This window comes from Arachis hypogaea, chromosome 1 (assembly GCF_003086295.3).
Source record: "Arachis hypogaea cultivar Tifrunner chromosome 1, arahy.Tifrunner.gnm2.J5K5, whole genome shotgun sequence".
Taxonomy (NCBI): Eukaryota; Viridiplantae; Streptophyta; class Magnoliopsida; order Fabales; family Fabaceae; genus Arachis; species Arachis hypogaea.
In genome coordinates, this window is record NC_092036.1 from 38,036,779 (window position 1) to 38,044,255 (window position 7,477).

At 34.4% G+C, this 7,477-nt stretch overlaps 2 non-coding genes across 2 annotated transcripts; one reads left to right on the forward strand and one right to left on the reverse strand.

Moving 5' to 3' along the window:
- Window positions 1–5,346: 5,346 nt before the first annotated feature.
- Window positions 5,347–5,426, reverse strand: TRNAL-UAG (transfer RNA leucine (anticodon UAG)). Its single transcript has one exon. It is a non-coding gene; the product is annotated as a tRNA-Leu (tRNA).
- A 1,943-nt stretch (window positions 5,427–7,369) lies between these two features.
- On the forward strand, window positions 7,370–7,477 carry LOC112716761 (small nucleolar RNA R71). The gene has a single exon (XR_003160464.1). It is a non-coding gene; the product is annotated as a small nucleolar RNA R71 (small nucleolar RNA).

A 7,477-nucleotide genomic window follows, 5' to 3' on the forward strand; every position in this document is an offset into this window, starting at 1 on the left:
TATCTTTCCTAAGCTTCATAGAGGGATTCACCATCTTTTTGTTTGAATGTCTGAACATCCAATCTAAGCTTGCTCAGCTTTTGAGAAGGAAAGAATTTAGCCAAGAAGGCCGTGACCAACTTATCCCAGGAGTCCAGGCTATCCTTAGGTTGTGAATCCAACCATGTTTTAGCTCAGTCTCTTACAGCAAAAGGGAAAAGCATGAGCTTGTAGACTTCAAGATTTACTGCATTCGTCTTTACAGTCTCACAGATCTGCAAGAACTCAGTTAAAAACTGATAGGGATCTTTTGATGGAAGTCCATAAAACTTGCAGTTTTGTTGCATTAGAGCAACTAGTTGAGGTTTCAGCTCAAAATTGTTTGCCCCAATGGCAGGAATTGAGATGCTTCTTCCATCAAAGTTGGAAGTAGCATTAGTATAATCACCAAGCATCCTTCTTGCATTATTGTTGTTGGGTTCGGCTGCCATCTTCTTTTCTTGTTCAAAAATTTCAGCAAGGTTGTCTCTGGATTATTGTAATTTAGCTTCTCTTAGTTTTCTCTTCAGAGTCCTTTCAGGTTCTGGATCAGCTTCAACAAGAATGCCTTTTTCCTTGTTCCTGCTCATATGAGAAAGAAGAGAACAGAAAAAGGAAGAGGAATCCTCTATGTCACAGTAAAGAGGTTCCTTATTATTAGTAGAAGAAAAAAGGGAATAAGAAGAATGGAGAATCAAACACAAGGGTAAGGATAGAGGTAGTGATTTGAGATGAAGAGAAGTGAAGAGAGGTGTTAGTAAATAATTAAATAAATAGAATAAGATGAGAGAGGGAGAAATTTTCGAAAAATAAATTTTTGAAAAGGAGTTAGTGATTTTCGAAAATTAAAGGAAGAATTAAAATTGAAATTAAAATTTAAAACAATTAATTAATTAAGAAAATTTCGAAAAAGAGGGAAGTGGTTTTCGAAAATTAGAGAGGGAAAAGTAGTTAGGTGGTTTTGAAAAAGATAAGAAACAAACAAAAAGTCAAATAGTTAGTTGAAAAAGATATTAAAATCAATTTTGAAAAGATAAGATGATAAGAAGTTAGATAAGATATTTTGAAATCAAATTTTTAAAAAAGATAAAATTTTGAAAAAGATATGATATAAAAAGATATGATAAGAAGATATGATTAAAAAGATATGGTTGAAAAAGATTTAATTTAAAATTAATTACTTAACTAACAAGAAACTAAAAGATATGATTCTAGAATTTAAAGATTGAACCTTTTTTAACAAGAAAGTAACAAACTTCAAATTTTTGAATCAATCACATTAATTGTTAGTGTAATTTCAAAAATTATGAAATAAAGATAAAAAAAGATTTTGAAAATCAATTTAAAAGAAATTTTCGAAAATATATAAAAAAAATGAAAAAGATTTGATTTTTGAAAAAGTTTTGAAAAGATAAGATTTTTAAAATTGAAATTTTGACTTGACTAATAAGAAAACAACTTATTTTAAAAATTTTTGACAAAAGTCAACCCAAAATTTCGAATTTTTGAGAGAAATAAGGAAAAGATATTTTTTTATTTTTGAATTTTTAATGAGGAGAGAGAAAAACACAAATATGACCCAAAACATGAAAATTTTGGATCAAAACACATAATGCATGCAAGAACACTATGAATGTCAAGATGAACACCAAGAACATTTTGAAGATCATGATGAACATCAAGAACATATTTTTGAAAAATATTTTATGCAAAGAAAACATGCAAGACACCAAACTTAGAAATCTTTAATGCTTAGACACTATGAATGCAAAAATGCACATGAAAAACAATAAAAGACACAAAACAAGAAAACATCAAGATCAAACAAGAAGACTTACCAAGAACAACTTGAAGATCATGAAGAACACTATGAATGCATGAATTTTTCGAAAAATGCAAGAAAAAGATGAATATGCAATTGACACCAAACTTAAAACATGACACAAGACTCAAACAAAAAACACAAAAAATATTTTTGATTTTTTTCGATTATATATATATATATATATATATATATATATATATATATATATTAGATTTTACTTTGTATTTTTTGAAAAACATATAGGAAAAAGAAAATAAGAAATTCAAAATTTTTAAGAAGAATTCCAGGAATCTTTCAATGTTTAGCCTAAAGTTCCGATCCAGGAATTGGACATGGCTTAATTGCCAGCCAAGCTTTAGCATACATAGTTCAAGCATGTGAAGAGGAAGCCTCAGTTCAAAAGAAATTGGATATGACTTTACAGCCAGCTTGGATTCAACATGCTTCATGAAACTCTAGAATCCATTCTTAAAAGTTTTGAAGCCATAGAATAATTTATTTTTAATTAAAATTTTTTTCAAAAATAGGGATAAATTTTTTTTTGAAAAATTTTGAAAAATTTTTGAAAATAAAACAAAAAAGAAAATTACCTAATCTGAGCAACAAGATGAACCGTCAGTTGTCCATACTCGAACAATCCCCGGCAACGGCGCCAAAAACTTGGTGCACAAAATTGTGATAATCAACAATGGCACCAAAAACTTGGTAGCGTTCTCAAACGTGAATCACACTTAGTCACTACTCCGCACAACTAACCAGCAAGTGCACTGGGTCGTCCAAGTAATACCTTACGTGAGTAAGGGTCGATCCAACAGAGATTGTTGGTATGAAGCAAGCTATAGTCATCTTCTAAATCTCAGTTAGGTGGATAGTAAATGTTATGGAGTTTTCACATATTAATAATAAATAAGCAGAAAATAAAGATAGAGTTACTCATGTAATTCAATGGTGGGAATTTCAGATAAGTGTCTGGAGATACTTGTCCCTGTTGGATCTCTGCTTTCCTACTGCCTTTTTTCAATCCTTCTTATTCCTTTCCATGGCAAGCTGTATGTAGGGCATCACCGTTGTCAATGGCTACATCCCATCCTCTCAGTAAAAAAGGTCAAAATGCTCTGTGACGGCACGGCTAATCATCTGTTGGTTCTCGATCATGTTAGAATAGAATCCCTTGATTCTTTTGCGTTTGTCATCACGCTCAACAATCGCGAGTTTGAAGCTCGTCACAGTCATTCAATCCCTGAATCCTACTCAGAATACCACAGACAAGGTTTAGACTTTCCGGATTCTCATGAATGCCGCCATCAATCTAGCTTATACCACGAAGATTCTGATTAAGGAATCCAAGAGATATGCACCCGGCCTAAGGTAGAACGGAAGTGGTTGTCAGTCACGCGTTCATAGGTGAGATGGATGATGAGTGTCACGGATCATCACATTCATCATGTTGAAGTACAACGAATATCTTAGAATAAGAACAAGCAGAATTGAATAGAAAATAGTAGTAATTGCATTAAAACTTGAGGTACAGCAGAGCTCCACACCCTTAATCTATGGTGTGTAGAAACTCCACCGTTAAAAATACATAAGTGATGAAGGTCCAGGCATGGCCGAGTGGCCAGCCCCCAAAACGTGATCAATAGTCTCCTAAGATGAATAATAAAATAAAATTGAGACTAAAGATATCTAATACAATAGTAAAACGTCCTATTTATACTAGACTAGCTACTAGGGTTTACAGAAATAAGTAATTGATGCAGAAATCTACTTCTGGGGCCCATTTGGTGTGTGCTTGGGCTGAGCTTGAGCTTTACACGAGATGGGGCTTCTATTTGAGTTGAACGCCAAGTTGTAACGTGTTTTTGGCGTTCAACTCTGGTTCGTGATGTGTTATATATAATCTAATTTAGATTATATATAACATAATAGATAAAATAAATTTTATTGTATAAGTACATAAAAAAACCCTTTTGTTAAGAAATAGAATTCTCGGTATAGGAATAAACAAATCATGGATGAATCTAAGCGGCTCTTTCTTAAACCCAAACGATCTTTTCGTAGGCATTTGCGCCCGAAAAGATCGTTTGGGTTTAAGAAAGAGTCGCTTAAATTTATCCATGATTTGTTTATTCCTATCCCGAGAATTCTATTTCTTAACAAAAGGGTTTTTTTATGTATACTTACGGGGTTTTGCTTCTGGCGGCAACATGCTAGGGGGTGGTGGTGCCACTTATGGGGTCAAATCAATACGTTCTAAGAAGAAATATTGGAATTTCTTCGATCTCATAAGTATCATACCAAATCCCATCAATCGAATCACTTTTTCGAGAAATACGAGACATCTAAGTCATACAAGTAAAGGTGCTATCATATAGCATAGCTTTGTATCGGCTAAGTTCACGAGTTGGAGATAAGTGGACTCGAACCGCTGACATCCGCCACAGGGTAAACCACCGCCTCTCAGTCGGGGAAGCTTGGGTGAAACTAAGTGGAGGTCCGAACCGACTGATGTTGAAGAATCAGCGGATGAGTTGTGGTTAGGGGTGAAATGCCACTCGAATCCAGAACCAGCTGGTTCTCCCCGAAATGCGTTGAAAATATCATAAAAATAAGGTGTCCCAATAACTAATACTAGAAAGATAAATCAGAAATTGAATTTATTTTAGGACTTACTCTTTTAGAGTAAAAGATGCCATGCCGCCACTCGAACTCGAACCGAGATGCTCTAGCACTGCTTCCTAAGAGCAGCGTGTCTACCAATTTCACCATAGCGGCTTACCCGAAATCATAATAACCTATTTATTGTAAATCGTCGAGATTGAAAGAATAAATTCGAAAGATGCAATTTTTTTTAGTAATTAAAAAATATTAAAGAAACAAAAGAATTGTATTCTAATTATTTCTTTTTTTTCTTTGTTTTTTTTATAAAAATTATTAGAAATTAAATTATTTATTCACTTGAATATATATTTATATTCATATATTCAAATGAATAAGAAGAATTCGTATATATAGAAAGAGCTTAACAAAAGAGAGGTTGAGGCACAATAGCTATTAAATGATTACTCTAGTTTACTAGAGACATCAATATCCTTTTTTTAGCTCAATGGAAATTTGATTCTTTTCCTAAAGATTCTTTCAAATAGAAATAGAGAACGAAGTAACTAGAAAAAACAAACGTATATTTGTAAAAATACTCCTTTTCTATAGGGATCATCTAAAAAGCAAGGCGTTTTCAATGTATTCATACAGAAAGGCTGACATAGATGTTATGGGTTAGCGGAATCTTTTTCCCGTGTTCCATATTTCTTCTTTTCTGAATCCCTTCCGTAAAGGAGCCGAATGAAACAAAAGTTTCACGTTCGGTTTTGAATTAGAGACGTTAAAAAAAAAAGATAAATAAACGTTGACTATAAGGTGTCCCAATAACTAATACTAGGAAGATAAATCAGAAATTGAATTCATTTTAGGACTTACTTTTTCTTTTAGAGTAAAAGATGCCATGCCGCCACTCGGACTCGAACCGAGATGCTCTAGCACTGCTTCCTAAGAGCAGCGTGTTTACCAATTTCACCATAGCGGCTTACCTGAAATCATAATAACCTATTTATTGTAAATCTTCTTGCGTTCTTGCGCCAAAGATCTTACCATTTCCGGAGTAACTGGAGTTACATCTATTTTTCGATTTCCATTCAAGAGTTCTTATGTGTTTCCACGCCCCCTTTCGAGACCCCGAAAATTGGACAAATTCCTTTTTCTTAGGAACACATACAAGATTCGTCACCACAATAGGGGTAACCCCGCCGTTAACTACTTCAATTTTATAAGAAAATTGAGTTATTTGGGCCCCGGAGGGGTGACGGGGCGAACTGCTAGTTTTCGGATATTGAATCAAATGACAAAGACATTGTTGAGAAAAAGATGGCTTTTCCCGGATGAAATGGTTGTTGCTATCTGCTCCAATAACGAATCATTGGTTTAACTGAATAACTAAATCAAATAGATAGACCTTTCTTTCTCTTTGTCTCAGGTCGATAGCTCTTCTCAATTGAAAGATACCCTATATTGATAATACACATTCCAGTTGACCGAGCCTAATTCTAATTGTTTTGTTTCGAAGCAAAGATATCCACGGGGCGTTTTATCCTATTCAGATATTCACGATCAAGAAGTACTGAATTCTCTTTGGTTACTTGAGAATCCCGATTATTCCATTTCCTGATGCTAGCAATGTACAGCGGTCAAATATGACCTTTTTCTTGTCAAGACATTTTACTTTTTTTCATCATGTGGGAATTGGAATTAATTCCAGTTTATATACTTTTATCCATGTGGGGGGGAAAGAAACGTTTGTATTCAGCTACAAAGTTTATTTTATACACTGTGGGAAGCTCTATTTTTTTATTAATGGGAATTCTAGGTATCGGTTTATATAGTTCTAATGAACCGACATTAAATTTTGAAACATTAACTAATCAATCGTATCCTGGGGTGCTCGAAATAATATTTTATATGGAATTTCTTTTTACTTTTGCTGTAAAATTGCCGATTATACCCTTACATACATGGTTACCGGACACCCATGGAGAGGCACATTACAGCACTTGTATGCTTTTAGCCGGAATCTTATTAAAAATGGGCGCAAGCCCTCAATTATCTAGTTAGAGAGAATTCGTGTGCTTGGGAGTCCCTGATAATTAAAAAAACCAAGATTTTACCATGACTGCAATTTTAGAGAGATGCGAGAGCGAAAGCCTATGGGGTCGCTTCTGTAACTGGATAACCAGCACTGAAAACTGTCTTTACATTGGATGGTTTGGTGTTTTGATGATTCCTACTTTATTGACCGCAACTTCTGTATTTATTATCGCTTCTGGCGTTTGACTCCAGAATGCAGCATGAAACTGGCGTTGAGCGCCATTTTACGTCATCTAATTACGAATAAAGTATGGACTATTATATATTTCTAGAAAGCTCTGGATGTCTACTTTCCAACACTATTAAAAGCGCGCCATTTGGAGTTCTGTAGCTCCAGAAAATCTATTTCGAGTGCAGGGAGGTCAGAATCCAACAACATCAGCAGTCCTTTGTCAGCCTTTTATCAGAGTTTTGCTCAGGTCCTTCAATTTCAGCCAGAAATTACCTGAGATCACAGAAAAACACACAAACTCATAGTAAAGTCCAAAAATGTGAATTTAGCATAAAAACTAATGAAAACATCCCTAAAAGTAGCTAGATCCTACTAAAAACTACCTAAAAACAATGCCAAAAAGCGTATAAATTATCCGCTCATCAGGCATTCAGAGCATCAATTTCAAGAACTCTCTTCCTCTGAGGTGTCCCATTACTCACAGAATTCCTCTCAGAAGTGTACATGAATTGGTTATTTGCAACCATGTCAATGAGTTCTTGAGCTTCTGCAGGCGTTTTCTTTAGGTGAATGGATCCACCTGCAGAATGGTCCAGTAACATCTTAGAGAACTCAGATAGACCATAATAGAATATATCCAAAATGGTCCACTCTGAAAGCATGTTAGAAGGACACTTTTTGGTCAACTGCTTGTATCTTTCCCAAGCTTTATAGAGGGATTCACCATCTTTTTGTTTGAAGGTCTGAACATCCACTCTAAGCTT